Genomic DNA, 20,753 nt, shown 5'->3' with positions numbered 1-20,753 from the left:
TTAATGATTCTGCCTTTTGAACAGAATCTGTTCCTTTCTTCCATTCATGGGGGTCACTAATTTTCTGTTTTAATAGGATGAGTTATTGTCTGTCTGTGCTCACAGCTGCCATCCTGAAGCTTCTTTTTCATTTCCCTCTTGGATCCTTTCCACTGCTCCTCGGTAATGTCATGTCAAACTTTATTGGTTTTCATCCTTGTTTTGCTAAAGGACATTCTTAAGTAGTGTCCTTACATGTCTGAGAACATCTTTGTTCTGCCTCCTCACTTGATTGATGTTTTGGATGTAAAAATCTAGGTCAAAATTATTGCAGTTTGGAAGTTTTTGAGACATTGCCTTGTCTTCTACCATCCAGAGTTTCTGCCTTTAGTCAGATTCTTGGTTCTTTCTTTCTTTTCCCTTAAATCATGCAGAATTTTTTTCTTGGCTGTGAAATTTCACAGAATTTGTCTAGATAACATTTTTCTTAAAGATTTATTTATTTAGAGGCAAAGTTCCAGACAGAGGGAGATACAGAGAGAGAGAGGTCTTCCATCCACTGGTTTGCTCCCCAAACACCCGCAATGGCCAGAGCTGGGCCCATCTGAATCCAGAAGCCAGGAGCTTCTTCTAGGTCTCCCTCATGAGTGCAGGGGTCATGGTCCATTGCTTTCCCAGGCACATTAGCAGGGAGCTGGATTGGAAGTGGAACAGCTGGGGCTCGAACTGGTGCCCATATGGGATGCTGGTGCTGCAGGTGGAGGCTTAACCTATGACACCACAGTGCTGGCCCCTAAGTAACATTTTTTAAATATCAGAAGGTAGGTTGTTTCCTCTCATTTATTTCCTGGTCCCTATCTTATTTTGTACATCTGCTTTACTACTAATCTTTTATTCTAGTTGATTTTAACATCCACATGGGTAGTCCTTCCAATAACCTTGGCCTTCTTGAGAGGTACTGCACCTATTAGTCATTTCTGTCTTTCCTTGCTATTGAAGCCCAATTTGTCCAAGTGTTTGGTGCTCATGTGCCTCATGGGCTCCTTTTCAGCCCACACGGGCAACTGGGAAGTGATCAGCCTAAAGTCAGTCATATCAGTTCCATTTCCCTTGCCAGTGATTGATCTAAGCATGTTGACACACAAGGGGAGTCTGCTGCCAGTGTGATTTCCTGGAATATAGGAATGTACACTCCTCTTGGATGTTGTCAAGTGAGCTCGTGGTACTTGAAGCTGCTGCAGCCATCTCAGGTCATAGAGGAGAAAGTAAAATGATGATCTACAACTCAAAATTAACTTCTCAAAAAATTTAACTTCTCCTTGGGGGAGCCATTTGTGGTGCAGAGGATTAAGTTGCCACTTGGGACTCTGACATCCCATATTTGAGTGCAGTTTGAGTCTCTGGCCCAGTGCATGCCATTTTGGCCATCTGGGGAGTAAACCAGCAGTTACAAGATGTCTCTCTCTCTCTCTCTAACTCTTTCAAAATAAACAAATCTTTAAAAAATAATAAATAAAGAGGTGACATGTGAGCAAAGATTTGAACAGAGAGCACCAACCAAGTAGACACGGAATAAGAAGTTTCCAGCGATGGGGAAGAGCCAATCAAAGCCCAAAGTAGGAACATACCTAGCACTTCAGAGCCGCAACAAGACCATTAACTAGAGCAGATGAGCAAGAAAATGCTAGAAAAAGGGTCAGAGAGGTCTTGAGGGACCAACTTGGGTAAGCCCTGTGGTTATCTGTACTCTGGGTAAAGTGAGGAGGCAGGGCTGGGTGTGTAGAGGGAAAACAGGACCTGCTCTGCATTTGAAAAAACCACTCCAGCTACTGTGCAGAGAACCCACTAAAGGGGAGAGGAACACAGAAGCAGGGAGACCTCCAGGCAGGAGCTATTTGTGATTCAAGTGTTTTCCACTTTGTCTTTCAGCCCAAGAAATGACTCTTGGATTCAGTTAACTTAGCTCTGTCAGCTCTGTTCCTCTGAAACACACAGGCAGAATATCAGCTGTGTTACTAGGCAACCTTGCTTATGATAAAAAAGACCCATTGGTAAACTGCAAAGGGACTGGGAAGAACTATAAATACCTACTGAGTGGCCATAACATTGGGCTTCTGTCAATGTGATGACTCCATATCCCTTGTAGGCCAGGCACTGTGTAGGGATATACCAACCCTGGGAGCTATGCTCCTAAGGTGTCATATGACATGGTGACTTTTGTAAAACACGGGACCCCTATGCCATATGAACCACAGACCCATCCATGTGAGCCTTATTGTTTACACTTGAGCCTCGCCTGGAAGCAATGAGAGTTATGGGGCGAGCTGACCACTCTCTTTGAGGGCTCCTATGTGTGTCTAATTATGAAGACTTGCTACAAGGTCTCCCTTCAGAATAGACAGGAAAGTGGGGCTTTCCTGCTGGTAAGAAGTCTTGTTCCATTTCTTCCCAAGTTAATCTGTGAGGGCAAACATGGCCCATTGGTGATCCATAAGTCTGCCTAGTTGAACTGTGAAAAAAACTCCCTGGTGGGCTCTGCTGTTTTACTGTAGGAACGTAAGCAAGCAATGGTAGTGGCTTGGGCCAGGATGGCAGCAATGGAAACAGTAAAAAGAGATAAGATTGGAGATACAATTTAAAGGAGAAGCTATGGGATCTTCTAATGAATAGAATGTGGGATGTGAGAAAAGAAAAGTTAAGGATGACAGTAAGATTTTTAGCCCAAGCAACTAAAAACATAAAATAAGAAATTATGGGAAAGGGAAGTAGAGATCATGAGTTCAATTTTATTTTGTTTGTTTTTAAAGACTGATTGAGGGGCCAGAGCTGTGGTGTAGTGGGTAGAGCTGCCACCTGCAGCTGGCATCCCATATGGGCACTGGTTAGAGTCCTGGCTGCTCCAGTTCCAATCTAGCTCTCTGCTATAGCCTGGGAAGGCAGTAGAAAGATGGCTCAAGTCCTTGGGCCCCTGCACCCATGTGGGAGACCCAGAAGAGGCTCCTGGCTCCAGATCAGCGCAGCTCCGGCCATTGTGGCCAATTGGGGGGGTGAACTAGTGGATAAAGATCTCTCTCTCTCTCTGCATCTCCTTCTCTCTGTAACTCTGTCTTTCAAATAAATAAAAATAAATCATTAAAAAAACCCATTGTATTCAAATTTGTTAATACTGTATATTTTCTCAGATTCAAAATAATCAAAATGTGGATTCCTTATCACTTTCTTGATGCATTAGCAATCTGGACTTTAACAAAAACTGTCTTTTTTTTTTTTTTTAAAGATTTATTTTATTTATTTGAAAGGCAGAGTTACAGAGAGAGGTAGAGACAGAGAGAGGTCTTTCATCTGCTGGTTCACTCCCCAGATGGTCGTAATGGCCAGAGCTGTGCCGATTTGAAACCAGGAGCCAGGAGCTTCTTCCGGGTCTCCCGTGTGGGTGCCAGGGACCCAAGGACTTGGGACATCTTCTATTGCTTTCCCAGGCCATAGCAAAGAGCTGGATCAGAAGAGGAGCAGCCACAATTAGAACTGGCGCCCGTAAGGGATGATAGCGCTTCAGGCCAGGACTTTAACCCGCTGCGCCACAGTGCTGGCCCAAACTATCTTATTAATTTGAGGGAAAAGAAAATGAAATATGATGAGTTCCATTCATAAATGTCTTGAGCAATGTGGTGAGCAATGTGGACAGCCACTCAGGGTAGGGGGCATTTGTACCCCCTGATCTGGATCTCTCTCCTCCTTCCCCCTCACTGAACACTGAACTTACCAGATGTGGAGGACACATTCTATCTACAGCAGAGTCAACCCACTTACTGGCCTGCTCCCTCTTCCCTGGCAACATATGGGAAACAGACACTTATCTTGCATAAGCCACACATAGCATGAAAAATATAAAGCATCAGTGTTGTCAAGAATTATCCTGGCAGTTATAATATTTCAAAAAATATGAGTTGAAGAATCTTGCCCTCCTCTTGCTAACATGCTAACGGTGGGAGACAATAAGCAACAGGTATAATAATTATGGAGTATGAAAAGGTGAAAGAAGCTACAAAAAGACAAAGTAGACAAGAATCATGGGATAGTAAGTGCCAGGGGTGGCAAGGGGTTGTCCTTTTGCAATAGTCAGAATACACTTTATTAAAAAAGATGACATGGGGGCCAGGGCTGTGGCGTAGTGGGTAAAGTTGCTACCTACGACACCAGCATCCCATAAGGGTGTTGGTTCATCTCCCGGCTGCCCCACTTCCAACCCAGCTCCCTGCTAATGTCCCGGGAAAAACAGCGGAAGATGACCCAAGTGACTGGGCCCCTGCCACCCATTTGAGAGGTCTTCCTTCCTCTGGTTCACTTTCCAAATTGCTGCAATGGCTGGAGCTGAGCTGATCTGAAGTCAGGAGCCAGGAGCTTCCTCTGGGTCTCCCACGTGGGTGCAGGGGCCCAAGGACTTGGACCATCTTCTGCTGCCTTCCCAGGCCATAGCAGAGAGCTGGATGGGAAGAGGAGCAACTGGGGCTAGAACCGGTGCCCATATGGGATGCCAGTGCTTCAGGCCGGGGCTTTAACCCACTGCACCACAGTGCTGGCCCCTAAAATATTTTAGTCATATTCTGTCATACCTGCCTTCCTTATATCTGGCTTCCTACTTATGACAGTCCATATTTTTGCTTTAGGTGAGAAAAATATTTCAAGAGTTTAGGTTGTCTGGAAGATTTCTCCTTTTTCTTGGGAAATAACCTTTGAGGAGTGAGTTTTTTTTTTTTTTTTTTTTTTTTTTTTTAATTTTCAGTTGCCCACTTTAAAGTGATCTCCAACGAGTACTGCCTTGTGAGATTTTAGCTAGTTTGTTTTTAATTCCTCCACATAAGAATTAAAAGTACAGGAATGTTATTACTTAACTTTCTCCCTGTAATTTTTTTTTAAAGGAAGTTGTTCCAAGGAAATTTGCTTCTCTCCTTCTCATTAACTAACCTCTCCTCCCAGTCCTCCACCTCAGTATGGGATCAGGGCAGGATTCTGCTCTTTCGCTGTAGTTGACTTGCCCTTGATCTCAATACTGCTGTGTGCAAAACCACCTTAAAGCCATGGGCTTCAGCAAAACCATTCATTTTGCTTACAAATAAGGGATTTTCTGAGGCTTGGTTCCAGAGATCATATGGGATCTATCTCTCTTGAAGCTGCAGTGAGACAGGGACTGGGGCCGGGGTCTGCACTTGGCCTGGGGAGCAGCTGGGCTCCTCCAGTTTCTTTCATGTGGTCTCTTCACATTGTGCCTGCAGAGTGGTGGGACTTGCACAGTGGCTAGTAGACCCTGCAGTGGTGTCTTAAGTGAGACTGGAAGCAGCTGTGTGACCTTTGCTGACATGCTTAGAAGTTGGCATCACTTCTGCCACATTTTGTTTGTGGAGGCAGTCCCCAAGACTGCCCTGGTTAAGGGGAGGGGACAGAGATCCCACTCTTGGTAAAAAGGAGGGGCAAAAGAATTTGCAGACTTGTTTAAAACTATGGTGTGGTCCCTTTGCTGTCAAAATTAGACCAGTTGGTACCAGAGAAATCCAGCTTCTTTGTTAGGAGAATGGTGCTAACTCCTAATCACAGAGAAAAACATGTGTTTGTGCCTTTGCTGTGCATATACCGGTAGACTTGTTTTACATTTGTAAAGCAAATTTTATTTTTTACTTATTTTATTTGAAAGAGAAAGGGAGGGGGGGGTGGGATGAGAATATCTTTCATCCACTGGTTCACTCCCCTCCCCAGATGCCTGCAACAATCGGGGTTGGGCCAAGCTAAAGCCGGGAGCCTGGAACTCAGTCTTCCACATAGGTGGCAGGGACCTAAGTACTTGAGCCATCACCTCCTGCTTCCTAGCAGGAAGCTGGAAAGAAGTGGAGTGGCCAGGATTTGAACCAGGTACTCTAATATAGGATGCAGGTATCCCAAGCAGCAATTTAAGATACTGCACCAAACATCTGCCCCTTCTTGTTTTATTTGAAACATTCCTTAAAATATTTTCTTTTAAAGATATTAAAACATTTTTTTATTTGAAAGGTGGAGTTACAGAGAAAAAGAGAGAGAGAGAGAAAGAGATCTTTCATCTGATTCACTCCTGACATAGCCACAACAGCCAGATCTGGGCCAGGCCAAAGCCAGGAGGCTGATGTCATCCAGATTTTCCACATTGGTAGTAGAAGACCTAGTAGTTGGGCCATCTTCTGCTGCTTCCCCAGGCACATTAGTGGGGAGCTGGATTGGAAGTGGAGCAGCTGGGACTTGAACCAGTGCTGGAATGCTGGCATCACAGGTGGTGGCTTAACCTGCTGTGCCACAATGCTGGCCCCTCCTCAACAATTTTAATGAACATATTTTATCAATAGTTGTAAAATTTTTTCTGACAGTGTACTTGGTGCAAGACTTGTAGAAATCTTTGAGTAATCTCTTTTTAAACAACATTTTTTTGGGGGTTGTTTCTATCTACTTCAAGATACTGAGTAGCTACTTTGCACAAGATATCTTTTCTTCAGTCACCTTTCGAATGTTTCCCAGTCTGTGTTTCATTCAATCTCATGGTCACCGTCTTAAAGACCTAGGTCATTACTGTTCCCTCCCAGCAGTTTTTCCTTCTTTTAGTATCTGCCACATTAGTGTACCTTTCTGAAGCTCGATTTTGATTATGTGGTTCCTCTGATTAAAACTCTCTTGGACTCTGTACAAATTCCTTACCATGTGTGACTGCTTTTCTGATGTGTTTCCAGCATAGCTTTTTGACCTTATTTCTTTCCACTCCCACAAATGCTCATTTTACTCCAGTCACAGTAAATTTCTCATTATGCTTATAACTTACCATGCCTTCTGTTATTCTTTGCCTTTTTCTGTGTACATAAAAACCTTATTTGTGATGTGTTCTTTTGAAAAAAAATTTCTTATGTTGAGAGTTTATCAATTTCTTATTATATGTTGAAGTGGGAAATATTAAGGATTTTATAGTAAAGTTATATTTTAATCTTCTGTAAATAGTGTAAATGTGGTAAATACAATAGAAGCCTCTTTTTGTTTGAAGTGATCTCTGTGATTAAACTAAGTAAGTATAGGAAGGGTTTATCAAACAGTTTAAGTTATCCCAAATGAGTTTAGTCCTCTAGTTTGATTTCATATGTCATTGTTAGTTGAGACATTTCTCTTTAATGCAGTTTATTATTGATCTCTCAGATGTCACAACTTTGATTTAGCTGTGTTGCTACCTTTGATTTTTTTTTTTAATCAGGCATGTGCAACTAATTTGTTGGCTTTCTCTGACATTCCATTCGCTTATGTAAGATTCTTTGAGGTCCCCGTATGATTTAGTGACTTTGAACAAGTAAATGTTAATTGGCTGTCATTCCTCCTCTTGCATTTGTAATGCTTCTTAGTTTCACAGGCTTGTTCTTTGCTTCCTTCCCTCCTTCTTCTTCCTTTTTCTGCTCCCTCTCTCCCTCCCTCCCTCACTTCCTTCTTCCTTTTCTTTTGTGTGTAGTAACTTTATTGAGATATAATTCACATACCATAAAATTAATCCTTTTAAAAGTGTTCTAACTGTAGATTTTAGTATGTTCACAGCATTGTATGCCTTTTAATATTATCGAATTTTAGAATATTTTATCACCCCCCCAAAAGGAATCTCTTACCTATTAAGTCACCCCCTTTCCCACTCATTTACATTTTGTTTGTTTTTACAGATTTATTCACAAGCTTTGTTAATGTTCTTAGTAAATTATTGACTTAGTAATTGCTGAAATCCTTCCAGATGCTAGCCCTGGTTATATTAGTGTTCTTCAGAGAAACTGAACCAGCAGGCTTTATGTGTTTGGAAGGCGATGGGGAGAGGGAGAAGGACAGAGAGATATACTAAATTTTAAAAAATTGGTGCAGGTGATGGTGGAGGCTTGGCAACTCCAAAAATGTATTTTGAAAGTATTTTTCCCCAGTTTTGGGACTTGTCTTTTTAGTTTCTTGGCTATGCCTGTCACAGACCAGAAATTTTTAATTTTAATCAAATATATTTTACCTATTCATACGTGAGTTCTGTCTTTGGTGCTGTATCTAAAAAGTTATCACCAAATCCAAGGTCTTCTAGAGTTTTTTCAATTTTATCTTCTAGGAGTTGTAAAAGTTTGCATTTTACATTTAGATATGTGTCCAGATTAATTTTTTCACATATGGATGTCCATTTGTCCTAATACATTTCTTGAAAAGATTATTTTTTCCCCATTATATTGCCTTTGTCCTTTTATCACAGATCAGTTAACTATACATATGTGTGCATATATGTATGTATATATATATATATCTTTTGATAATACCTCACTGCCTTGAATATAGTAGCTTTATAGTAAGTGATGGATCAGATAGTGTCAGTCTTCTAGTTTTATTGTTTTCCTTCAATATTGTGTTGATTGCTCTAGATCTTTTGCCACTATATAAGTTTCAGAATCAGTTTGTCAATATCTACAAAATAACTTGCTGGATTTTGACTGAGATTGCAATGAATCTATAAATCAAGTTGCTTTTAAGAACTGTTATCTTGCCAGTATTGAATCTTCCTATCTGTGAACATGGGATACATCTCTTTATGTATAGTTCTTCTTTGGTTATCTTCATTAGAGTTTTATCATTTTCTCCATATAGGACTTATACATGATTTGTTAGGTTTATACCTAAGTATTTCTTTTTTGGTATAAATGTATTGTGTCAAGATCAAATTCTGTTTACACTTGTGCAGATGGTCTCTGACTTTCCATTTTTTGACTTTATAATGGTGCAAAATCTATATGCATTCAGTCAAAATTGTACTTTGAATTCTGATCTTTTCTTGGCTAATAATATGCAGTGCTATTATTTATTGCAGTGCTGAACACAGCAAGTGGCAAGCTGTGATTCTGTCAGCCACATGATCATAAACAGCTGATACTCTGCAGTGTATTGTGTTGCCAGCATTTTTTATTCAGGTTTTCAGTAAATTACAAGGGCTGTTTAACACTTTATTATAAAATAGGCTATGTGTTTTACGATTTTTCCCAGCTGTAGGTTGATATTAAATGTTCTGAGCATGTTTAAGCTGAGTTTTGATGTTCAATAAGTTAGATGTGTTAAATGTATTTTTTGACTTATTATATTTTCAACATATGATAGTTTTGTAAAATTTATTTTCCCCCCAAAGATATCTGTTATATAAGGAATACAGACTAAATGCATTTCATAAGTATAACGTTAAAAATATAGTGATTCTTCACTCCATTCCCACCCTCCCACCCACTCTCCCACCCATCCTCCTCCTCCCTGTCCCATTCCCAGTCCCATTCTCTACTAAGATCCATTTTTGATTAAATACATTAAGTAAAGGGTCAACAGTTTGTATGGAAAGAAAGACAAAAACCAAACAAAACAAAGATACTGTTGTGTAACAGTTGAGACAAGGGTTATTCAAAGGCATTGCATCTTGAAGTTAATTTCATTTTTTTTTTCTTTTTAGAAAATTAACTTGAGGCCGGTGCCTCGGCTCAATAGGCTAATCCTCCACCTGCGGCAATGGCACACCGGGTTCTAGTTCCAGTCGGGGCACCGGATTCTGTCCTGGTTGCCCCTCTTCCAGGCCAGCTCTCTGCTGTGGCCCGGGAGTGCAGTGGAGGATGGCCCAAGTACTTGGGCCCTGCACCCTATGGGAGACCAGGATAAGTACCTGGCTCCTGCCTTCGGATCAGCGTGGTGCGCTGGCCGCAGCACGCCAGCCGCAGCGGCCAATGGAGGGTGAACCAACGGCAAAAGGAAGACCTTTCTCTCTGTTTCTCTCACTGTCCACTCTGCCTGTCAAAAAAACAAAACAAAAAAACAAAAAAACAAAAAAAAAGAAAATTAACTTGAAAGAAACACCCAAGAATGATACATCTTTTGTGAGCACTTAGACATAATTATAAAACAACTCTTTGAGGATTCAGGTCCTGCATGGGAAGTTAGTACACAGTGACTCTTGCTGTTAAATTAACAATTAACACTCTTATGTATGACATCAGTGATCACCCAAGGCTCTTGACATGAGCTGCCTAGGCTATGGAAGCCTATTGAATCTACAAACTCTGTCAGTATTTAGACAAGACCATAAGCGAAGTGCAAGTTCTCTCCTCTCTTCAGAGAAAACTACATCCTTTCCTTGATGACCACTTCTTTCCACTGGGGTCTTACCCACTGAGGTCCTTCATGGAGGACATTTTTTGCCACAGTGTCTTGGCTTTCCCTGCCTAAAATGTTCTTGTGGGCTTTTCAGCCAGACCAGAATGCCTCAGGGGCTGATTCTGAAGTCAGAGTGCTACTTAAAGCAATTGATATTCTATGAGTATGCTGTGTGGACTGCTTCCCATGTTGGAGCATTCCCTCCTTTTTATTTCTAAATATTATTATTACCAGATCCTTAATCCTATCCATATGATCACTTTTACACTTAAGATGGTATTTTTACCACCTTGCTTAAGTGTGTTTGGAATCCCATGGCAAGGTTTTATTTTTATTTATTTTATTTTATTTTTATTTTTATTTTTTATTTGACAGGTAGAGTCATAGAAAGTAAGAGAGAGAGACAGAGAGAAAGGTCTTCCTTCCATTGGTTCACTCCCCAAATGGCCGCTACGGCCGGCACTGTGCCAATCTGAAACCAGGAGCTTCTTCCTGGTCTACCGTGCGAGTGCAGGGCCCAAGCACCTGGGCCATCCTCTACTGCCCTCCTGGACCACAGCAGAGAGCTGGACTGGAAGAGGAGCAATTGAAACTAGAACCCGGTGCCCATATGAGGTGCTGGCACCGCATTAGAAGATTAACCAAGTGAACCATGGTGCCGCCCTCCACCCCCATGGCAAGGTTTTAAACTGTACACTTAGAAGTAAGTCTGCAGGAATGTAGGTAGAACTATATAGCTTTACCGTTCCAAACATCATACACTTCATAATTACAACTTCAGGAACGTGGTGATTCTTCTGTGCCAGCCCTCCTACCCATACTCCCAACCCCTTTTCTTCCTCCCTCTCATATTCCTACTCTTATTTTTTACTGAGATCTATTTTCAGTTGGCTTTATACACATATACTTAACTCTGTGTTAAGTAAAGAGTTCAACAAATAGTATATTAAAAAAAAACAATACTGTTCGTCAACATTCAGGACAAGAGCTGTTAAAATCATTGCTTCTCAAAGTGTCAATTTCACTTCTACAAATTGCCTTTTAGGTGCTGTGTTAGTTAACACACATCAGGGAGAACATGTGGTATTTGTCTCTTTGGGACTGGCTTGTTTCACTAATTATGATGTTTTCCAGATTCATCCATTTTGTTGTAAATGACTGAATTTAAATTTTTTTACCACTATGTAGTATTCCATAATATACATATCCCATAATTTCTTTATCAGTGTATATCTCCCATAGTGTACATATCTCATAATTTCTTTATTCAGTTGCTGGGCATTTGGGTTGATTCCATGTCTCAGCTATTGTAAATTGTGCTCCAATAAACATGGGGGTACAGGTAATTCTTTGATATGCTGATTTCATTTCTCTTGAGTGAATTCCCAGGAGTGGGATGATTGGGTCATTTGGTAGGTCTGTATTACGATTTCTGAGGTATCTCCATGCTGTCTTCCATAGTGGCTTTACCAATTTACATTCCTACCTATAGTGGTACCTTTTCCCCCACATCCTCACCAGCATTTGTTGTTCATTTATTTCTTTGTGAAAGCCATTCTAACTGGGGTGAAGTGAACCACATTGTAGTCTGCATTTTCATTTCTCTGATGGCTAGTTATCTTGAACATTTTTTAATGTGTCTGTTGGCCACTTGCATTTTCTCTTATAAAAAATGTCTGTTTAAGTCCTTTGCCTATTTCTTCTTTGGATTGTTTGTTTTTTTGAATTTGCTGAGACTTGCTTTATGGCCTAACATGTGGTTCATCTTAGAGAAAGCTCAATGCACTGGTGAGAAGACTGTATATTCTGCAACTGTTGGATGAGAAGTTTTATAGATATCTGTCCTATTTGGTCTATAGTGTTGATTAACTTTGTTGTTTCCTTGCTAATTTTCTATCTGATGTGTCCATTGCTGAAAGTAGGGTATTGAAGTCCCCGATTACATTGTATTTGAGTCTGTGTCTCCCTCTAGGTCCCTTAACATTTCTTTTAAATAGCCAGGTGCCCTGTAATTAGGTGCATATACATTTAAAATAGTTAAAACATCTTCCTGTTGAAATGATTCCTTAGTCATTACAAAGTGCCCTTTGTCTGTTTGAACAATTTTTGTGTTAAAGTCCATTTTGTCTGACATTAGGATGGCTACATAAAATCTTTTTTGTTTTCTGTTAGCATGGAATATCTTTTTCCATCCTTTCACTTTCAGTCTGCATTCTTCTTTTAGATGTGATATGTTTCTTATAGGCAGCAAATAGATGAGTTTTGTTTTTACTTGATTTTATTTATTTATTTATTTTTTGACAGGCAGACTGGACAGTGAGAGAGAGAGAGAGACAGAGAGAAAGGTCTTCCTTTACCGTTGGTTCACCCTCCAATGGCTGCTGCGGTTGGCACACCACGCTGATCTGAAGCCAGGAGCCAGGTGCTTCTGGTCTCCCACGTAAGTGCAGGGCCCAAGCACTTGGGCCATCCTCCACTGCACTCCCGGGCCACAGCAGAGAGCTGGATTGGAAGAGGGGCAACCAGGACAATGGAAGAGGGGCAACCAGGACAACAGAATCCGGTGCCCCAACCGGGACTAGAACCTGGTGTGCCGGTGCTGCAGGCAGAGGATTAGCCTATTGAGCCTCAACGCGGCCTTTTTTTTTTTTTTTTTTTTTTTTTGAGTTTTGTTTTTTAATCCACTCAGCCAATCTATGTCTTTTAACCGGAGAGTTGAGACCATTTACATTCAAAGTGACTATTGATAAGTAATAACTTGGTCCTGCCATTTTCACATAAATATTCCTATTTTTAACTTTGGATTTCCTTTGTACTTTTACTGAGAGATTTTCTTCCTTTACCTTCTTTGTAGTGATGACCATGTTTCTTCAGCATGTCTTCAAGCATCTTTTGCAAGGCTGGATGGGTTGTGACAAATTTTTTCAATTTCTGTTTATTATGGAAGGTCTTTATTTTACTTTCGTTCATAAATGAGAGCTTGTCAGGGTACAGAATTCTGGATTGACAGTTTTTTTCTCTTAAGACTTGGAGTATATCTTTTTTTTAGATTTATTTATTTATTTGAAAGTCAGAGTTACACAGAGAGAGAAGGAGAGGCAGAGAGAGAAGTCTTCCTTCTGCTGGTTCACTCCCCAGTTGGCCGCAACAGCTAGAGCTGTGCCAATCTGAAACCAGGAGCCAGGAGCTTCTTCTGGGTCTCCCACAAGGATGCAGGGGCCCAAGCACTTGGGCCATGTTCCACTGCTTTCCCAGGCCATAGCAGAGAGCTGAATCAGAAGTGGAGCAGCTGGGATTCGAACCAACACCAATATGGGATGCCAGCACTGTAAGAGGCAGCTTTACCCACTATGCCACAGCACTGGCCCAGACTCGGAATATATCTTACCATTCTCTCCTTGCCCGTAGGGTTTCTTTTTTTTTTTTTTTTTTTTTTTTTTGACAGGCAGAGTGGACAGAGAGAGAGACAGAGAGAAAGGTCTTCCTTTGCCATTGGTTCACCCTCCAATGGCTGGTGCGGCCGGCGTGCTGTGGCCTGCGCACCGCACTGATCCGATGGCAGAAGCCAGGTGCTTCTCCTGGTCTCCCATGGGGTGCAGGGCCCAAGGACTTGGGCCATCCTCCACTGCACTCCCTGGCCACAGCAGAGAGCTGGCTTGGAAGAGGGGTAACCGGGACAGAATCCGGCGCCCTGACTGGGACTAGAACCCGGTGTGCTGGTGCTGCAAAGCGGAGGATTAGCCTAGTGAGTCGTGGCGCCAGCCTCCGTAGGGTTTCTGATGAGAATTCCACTGTGAGTGTCATTGGTGATCTGAAAGTAATCTGGCATTTCTCTCCTGCACATTTTAGAATCTTTATGTTTTACTGTGGAGAATTTGATTACAATGTATCATGGTGAAGATCTTTTCTGGTCATATCTATTAGGAATTCTATGTGCTTCCTGTACTTGGATGTCCCTTTCTTTCTCCAAGTTAGGGAAGTTTTCTGTTCCATTTCACTGAAAGGCCTTCTAATGCTTTCTTCCTTTCCATGCCTTCAGGAACTCTTAGAACCGTACATTGGGTTGTTTGATATTCCCAACAGTGTTTTTTAGTTTTCTAATTCCCTCTTCTTGTTTTTTGTCTGACTGTATAATTTCCTGCAATTTGTCTTCTAAGTTGGATATTCTTTCTTTGCTTCACAAATTCTATTGTTAAGGCTTTCCACTGCATTTTTTATTTGTTCTATTGAATTCTTCATTTCCAAGATTTCATTTTGCTTTCTCTTTAAGATCTTAATTTTATGGGAAAAATTTTCTTTCTTGTTATGTGTGGATTTCATTAGTTCATATATTTGCTTCTGATTACTTCTAAGTAATCCTGTGATCAATTTTTTGAATTCCATTTCTGATATTTCTTCAAAATCTCCCTCTTCACAATCTAGTATTGAAATGTTATATTCTTTTGGGGCATCATGTTGTGTTCATTATTCTTAGTTCTTGAATTGGTACATTTATTATTCGGCACTTGTGGAGATACTCGTTAGTTTTTTTTTTTTTTTTTTTTTGTGCTGTGGTGGCTTTTATCTTTAGACTATGTCTGTGTGGATTAGTGGAGTGTATGCTTTCAGGGAATACCTAGAATTGTATGGTGAGTATGGCCAGGGAGCTCTGTTCAGTGCTGTAGGGTGAAAGGAGTGTTAAGGTGACACCAGGTTGGGCATGGTAAATCCCCTCCCTCCTTTTTATTTAATCAGAGAGGAGTTTTTTGTTTTGTTGGCATAGACTCAGCTCATTCCCTACCCTCAAAAGGGACCAGTGCCTGGGCACTTGCCCCAGTTGGTATAATATTCCTCTGCACTTCCACAAAGACTACACAAAGGATCTGTGCAGTTCTTAGTGTAAGCAGATACCCCAGCAATGTCCCTCACCAGGGAACCAGGAAGCCCTGATTGTGAGGCGCTTCCCACAGTGACAGCCCAAAGTTCCAGCCACACTCTGAGCCTTCGCACACAGCCTCGGTGTTTTCACAGTCCTGGCACACAAGCCTCCCACAGTCATGAGCACCCAGCCCCCTCCATCAGTTCTCCCCACCAGACTCTGGAGTCTCAGCTCGATTGCTTGCTGGGTGTGGGCACGAGCTGGCATAGCTGTTACATTTGTCCAAAAAGGCGCCCATTCTCTATTGGTTTGTTACATGATGCCATTGCAGGGAGATGGAGAGAGAAACCTGTCCTCCCCACCCCTGACTTTGTTCTCCTCTGGTTTGGCAGGTATGCTGTGCCGACTCCAAGCCAGATTCCCTCCAGGCTTTTCCTGCAGCTTTATGGCCAGTGGCTTGTGCTGTTGCAGTCTGGTCTCATCTCTCTCCAAAATTGGTGTGGAGGCTCTCGGTTGCTGGGGTCCTGATTTGTGTGTGTCCACACCCTCCACATAAGTCTGCTATGTCCCACTAATTTGTGTGGAGTTTCCTCTGCCATTCTCTTCCTAACTCTTCCCTGAAACTCCACTCTCTCCACTTTTTTTTTTTTAATATTTTATTTATTTGAGAGGTAGTTACAGACAGTGAGAAGGAGAGACAGAAAGAAAGGTCTTCCTTCCATTGGTTCACTCCCCAAATGGCCACAATGGCCAGAACTGCACCGATCTGAAGCCAGGAACCAGGAGCTTCTTCAGGTCTCCCACACGGGTGCAGGGGCCCAAGGACTTGGGCCATCTTCTACTGCTTTTCCAGGCCATAGCAGAGAGCTGGATTAGAAGGGGAGCAGCTGGGACTAGAACCCGTGCCCATATGGGAATGCTGGCGCCATAGGCGGAGGATTAACCTACTACTCCACAGCTCCGCCCTCTTCCCACTTTTTAAAAGTTATCTTCTAGACTAGAGTGGTAAACTCCCTCCCTGCTCTGACATCTTAATCCAATCTCATGATAGATTTATCAGGCTGTAATCCCATCAAAGTCCAAGAGCACATGTCAGAAATATATTGATTAGGTGTGTGGTATGATGGGTTGAGCCACTGTGTGCAATACTGGCATCCCATAGAGATGCCAGTTCCAGTCCTGGTTATTCCACTTCCAATCCAGATTCCTGCTAATGTGCCTGGGAAAGCATCAGAACATGGCCCAGGTCCTTGGGCCTGTGCACCCATTTGGAAGATCCTGAAGAACCTCCTGGCTCCTGCTTTAACCTGGCCCAACCCTGGCCCTGGCAGCCATTTGGGGAGTGCACCAGTGGATGGAAGATCTCTCTGTATCTCCCTCCCTCCCTCTCTAATTCTGCCTTTCAAATAAATAAACCTTAATAAAAATGAAATACTTATCAAGCTAGGTTATCTTAGATTGCAATAGAAACTGTTCACCAGTTATTAGTTACTTAAAATGCAGAGATTAATTTCTCACTCACAACAGGTCCATGCCTTATAGTGCAAGTTGCCTTTCATACCTTTGTTTAGAAGTTTGCCAAGGTCATTTTCTTTAGAATTCAGAAAATCTCAGTAGTCCTCCATATGTGCCAATGCTCTTCATATGCACCTCATTCAGTGTTGATAAATAGAATTAGCTCTGTCACAGCCTGCCATAAAACTATGCTTCTCCTTCCCTTCTCTCAAAGGAAAGATGGAAACAATTGAGTATTGTGGTCTGTTATCTTGAGAATTTTATGCAGGGGGATTGAGCATGAGCCATTTTCTTCTGGGGCTCATCTTAATGGAGTGGACTGACAGGCTCTTAAAGCGCAGTAGATGACTGACATGGGACAGGTTGCTTCTCCTCTCCTTTTGTTTTTAAACTTTGAGATATATTTGTGAAAACTCAAAATTTTCAGGGGTGAGGTGCTCCTTTCTGATTTCTAATGATGCTTGAGTTTTCTCTTTTATATTGACTTTATAATGATCAAATCATCTCAGGGAATATTGGAGAAGTCACCTTGTGATCTGATTATTTCATGTTAAGCTTGTTTGGATATTGGTTGATTTAGGTATTTATCAGAAGTAAAGGAAACAGTTTAAAACCTGTTATTTTCTGGAGGTACTAGGTTCCATCTCAACAAGAAAAGATATGCAAATATATTGGATTTATGTGTTGAAGGCAAGAAGTTTGCCTCCTTTCCTGTTGTCCTGAACTTCTCTGAAAGTGGTAAAATGACAGTTTATGAAGTTGCTAATATTTATTTATTGAGTAAAATATTCGCAAGTTTGTCTCTAACCTAACAATACCCCTTTTGTGCTCACCATTTATTATTATGAACGTCATTTATTTAATCAACAAATATTTGGTGAATTCCTGTGAGTCAGGAGATGATATTGGGGATTATAAATATCAACAAAAGAGTCTCTGTCCTCCTGGAGCTTGTTTTTCAGATGGGTAGACAAACATTAAATATTGGATGATAAACTATGATGAAAATGTGTTTGGTTAGAGTGTAATGGGCATCAGTTATTTTAAATATTTAGATAGGCTACCTGGGAAGGCTTCTTTGGGGAGGTCACATTTGCAATGATTTGAATAAGTTGTGGGGGGGGGGGGCAGCCAACCTCCTGGGAGAAAGCTTTCTTGGCACTGGGATTAGCATATCTATAGACTCTGATGTGGGAATAAGCTCCTTAAATTTGAGGATTAGCCAGAAAGCTCCTGTGGCTAGAATAAGAAAAAGGAAAGGTCTGAGAGATCATGGATTTTTTTCCCCTGTATTGATGCATAACTAGTAGAGTTCTACTTTTTCATTTGAATGGCAGAGAGAGAATTATCTTTGATCTGTTGGTTCATTTCTCAGATGCCTGTGGCAGCCAGTGCCGGACCCGGCTGAATCCAGGATCCTGGCGCTCCATTTGGGTCTTCCATGTGGCTGGGCAGGGACCCAAGTGCTTGAGCCATCACTGCTGCCTTTCTAGGGTATGCATTAGCAGGAAGCAAGCTCAGAGCAGAACCAGCACTCAAACCCGGGGGCTCTGATGAGATCTGGGCATCCCTACCTGCAACTTAACCTCTGCACCAAATGCCTGCCTCCCGTTAGAGCATTTTTGAGCCTGAGTGGATTGAATACACTTATATTCTATAGACATCACTCTAGTTATTAAGTGGAGAATTGAATAATAAGTATGTATGGGCCAGCTAAAGCCAAAATTTAATATTCCGGGTTCTTGCCATCTACCCAGAGAAAACTTCTAAGCACCTGCTCAAACAGGACATAATGACATGGTAAGGTTTAAGATTTATTTAGAGGTCCGGCACCGCGGCTCAGTAGGCTAATCCTCTGCCTTGCAGCGCCCGCACACTGGGTTCTAGTCCCGGTCGGGGTACCGGATTCTGTCCCGGTTGCTCCTCTTCCAGGCCAGCCCTCTGCTGTGGCCAGGGAGTGCAGTGGAGGATGGCCCAGGTGCTTGGGCCCTGCACCCCATGGGAGACCAGGAGAAGCACCTGGCTCCTGCCTTCGGATCAGCGCAGTGCGCCAGCCGCAGTGCGCTGGCCGCGGCAGCCATTGGAGGGTGAACCAATGGCAAAGGAAGACCTTTCTCTCTGTATCTCTCATTGTCCACTCTGCCTGTCCAAAAAAAAAAAGATTCATTTAGAGAGTGAGAGAAATACACAGGAGCATGAGGCCTTTATGCAGTGAGAGTGGGTCAGAAAGAGTGAAGGAGGAGTTCCATAGCAGCCTTTTCTGGGGAGCAGGCCAGAGACTGCAGCAGTGGGAGAGCAGGGTGGGTGGAGGGCGCAACACTCTGCAGCCTTTTATTCACTTCCAGAAGGGGATCTGATGACAGGTTGGTGGATACAGGTGAGATCACGTAGGGGCAAGGGAGTGTGTTCCAGTTCATGGGCTTAATTCTATCTCCCTGACTAGTCCCATCCCGAACAGATTTAGATATGTTAGTTTACAGCCTACTTTAATTGGACCAGAGATGATGATGGTTTTGACTAGAGTGGCAGCAGAGAGAAGTGGTCAGATTTAAGATATACAAAAACTGTTGATGGATTAGATGTGGGAATAAGAGGGAAAGAAAAGAAAGAAAAGAAAAGAAATAAAAGTAACTGCCAGGTTTTTGGCCTTAGTAACTGAAGAATGATGGTATTATTTGCTGGGGTGCAATGCTGGGAGTAGGCAAAAATTTTGGTATATTATGAATTGAGTTTGAGGGGCTGGCACTGTACATAGTAAGTTAACCCTCTGCCTGTGGTGCCAGTATCCCATATGGATGGTGCTTCAAGTCCCAGCTGCTCCACTTCCAAACCAGCTCCCTGCTAATGTGCTTGGGAAAGCAGTGGAAGATTGCCCAAGTGCTTGGGCTCCTGCATCCACATGGGAGTCCTGGAAGAAGCTCCTGGCTCCTAGCTTTGGCCTGGCCCAGCTCTGACTGTTGTGGCTATTTGAGGAGTGAACCAGCAGATGGAAGACCTCTCTCTCTCTCTCTCTTCCCCTACCCCCGTCTGAAACTCTGCCTCTCATATAAATAAATATATCTTAAAGAAGTTGAGTCTGAGATGTTTTACAGATCCAGGTGAGTAGTTGAGTTTGTGAGGCTAGTGCTCAGAAAAGAGAGATAATGGGCTAGAGATTGCATCTATGTGCTGACAAAATCCAGGTAAGGTCACATAGGGGCCCATGTCCACAGAGAAGCAGTCAGGAATTGACTTTGGGCTTTCCCAGCTTCTAGAGTTTGGAAAGAGGCAGAGGCAGAGCAGAGTGAAGAAGAGGAAGAAAACCAGAAGAATGTGTAGCATTTTGCAATCAAGTAAAGAAGTTGCTTCAGAAAGGTGGGAGAGAGATGCTGCCGTTGAACCAGCAAGGTGAACACCTTTGAATTTCCCCGAGGTGTGGGGATCCTTAGACACCGTGGCAGGCGGTCCTGAGGAGTGTGCAGTAGAAAGCCTTAGAATGGGGGGAAGAAGAATGAGATGAAGAAGGGAAGCAAGTGAAATGCAAAACAGAGACAACTGTTCCGAGGGCTTTTATTATAAAGGGGAGCTGAGAGGGTAGCAGAGGGTAGTGACAGCCAAGGATGGGGCAGGGTCAAGAAGGCCCCTTCTGTTTTCGCCTTTTTCCCCTGTGTGCTGAAGGGCATGGGCCTTTAAGAGGGGAGAAAGAAGATGAAACTTTTTGTCACCTGGAAATTGCTATTTTTGCTTTTAAGATGCTTGGAGGTGGTTGGTGGTGGGCTGCAAGTTTTCTCTACCCCTCCTTCTTTGGAGCCTTTGTAATTTTATTTTTCTCCTTTTGGCTTTGTTAGTCTTATTGTATATCACGGTAGATTTTTATCTTTCATGTTTCTGGTAAATGATGATTATTAGGAAGTTGAACCAATTGTGTATAAAAAATGTAAAAGACATTTAACAGGGAATGTGTTTCCCAGGGCCCATTGTTTACCACAAAGAGGAAACCACTGACTTCTTGTTACATCAGTGAAGATAAAATTATTTTGTGAACACAGTACTCCTTTTATGACTAACATTTTTCATACTGTGATCAAAAGAAATTATTATATGAAAACAAGTTGATAGGAAATGTAGATTTTTGTTACAAGCGGGGATTTATTTAGTCAATGTCCTTAGATGAGCCTGATTTTTCTTCATTCCATTTTAAATTCCTCTAATTGTGGAGGTAGTTTCT

At 42.2% G+C, this 20,753-nt stretch overlaps 1 protein-coding gene across 10 annotated transcripts in view; it reads left to right on the top strand.

Annotated features, from left to right (window-relative positions):
- Window positions 1–20,753, top strand: part of FRYL (FRY like transcription coactivator) — a 298,493-nt gene that overhangs the window by 35,079 nt on the left and 242,661 nt on the right. For 2 of the 10 annotated variants that reach the window (XM_070068190.1, XM_070068183.1), the window contains exon 2: window positions 12,478–12,613. The exons of the other annotated variants lie outside the window; for them this stretch is intronic. The gene's annotated coding sequence lies outside the window, so the exon portion shown is untranslated. The remainder of the gene's footprint in view (window positions 1–12,477; window positions 12,614–20,753) is intronic. 10 annotated transcript variants of the gene reach the window in all.

Source organism: Oryctolagus cuniculus, chromosome 2 (assembly GCF_964237555.1).
Source record: "Oryctolagus cuniculus chromosome 2, mOryCun1.1, whole genome shotgun sequence".
In the NCBI taxonomy this organism is placed as follows: Eukaryota; Metazoa; Chordata; class Mammalia; order Lagomorpha; family Leporidae; genus Oryctolagus; species Oryctolagus cuniculus.
Note: the sequence above shows the minus strand (reverse complement) of the source record. Positions and strands in the feature narration are given on the sequence as shown.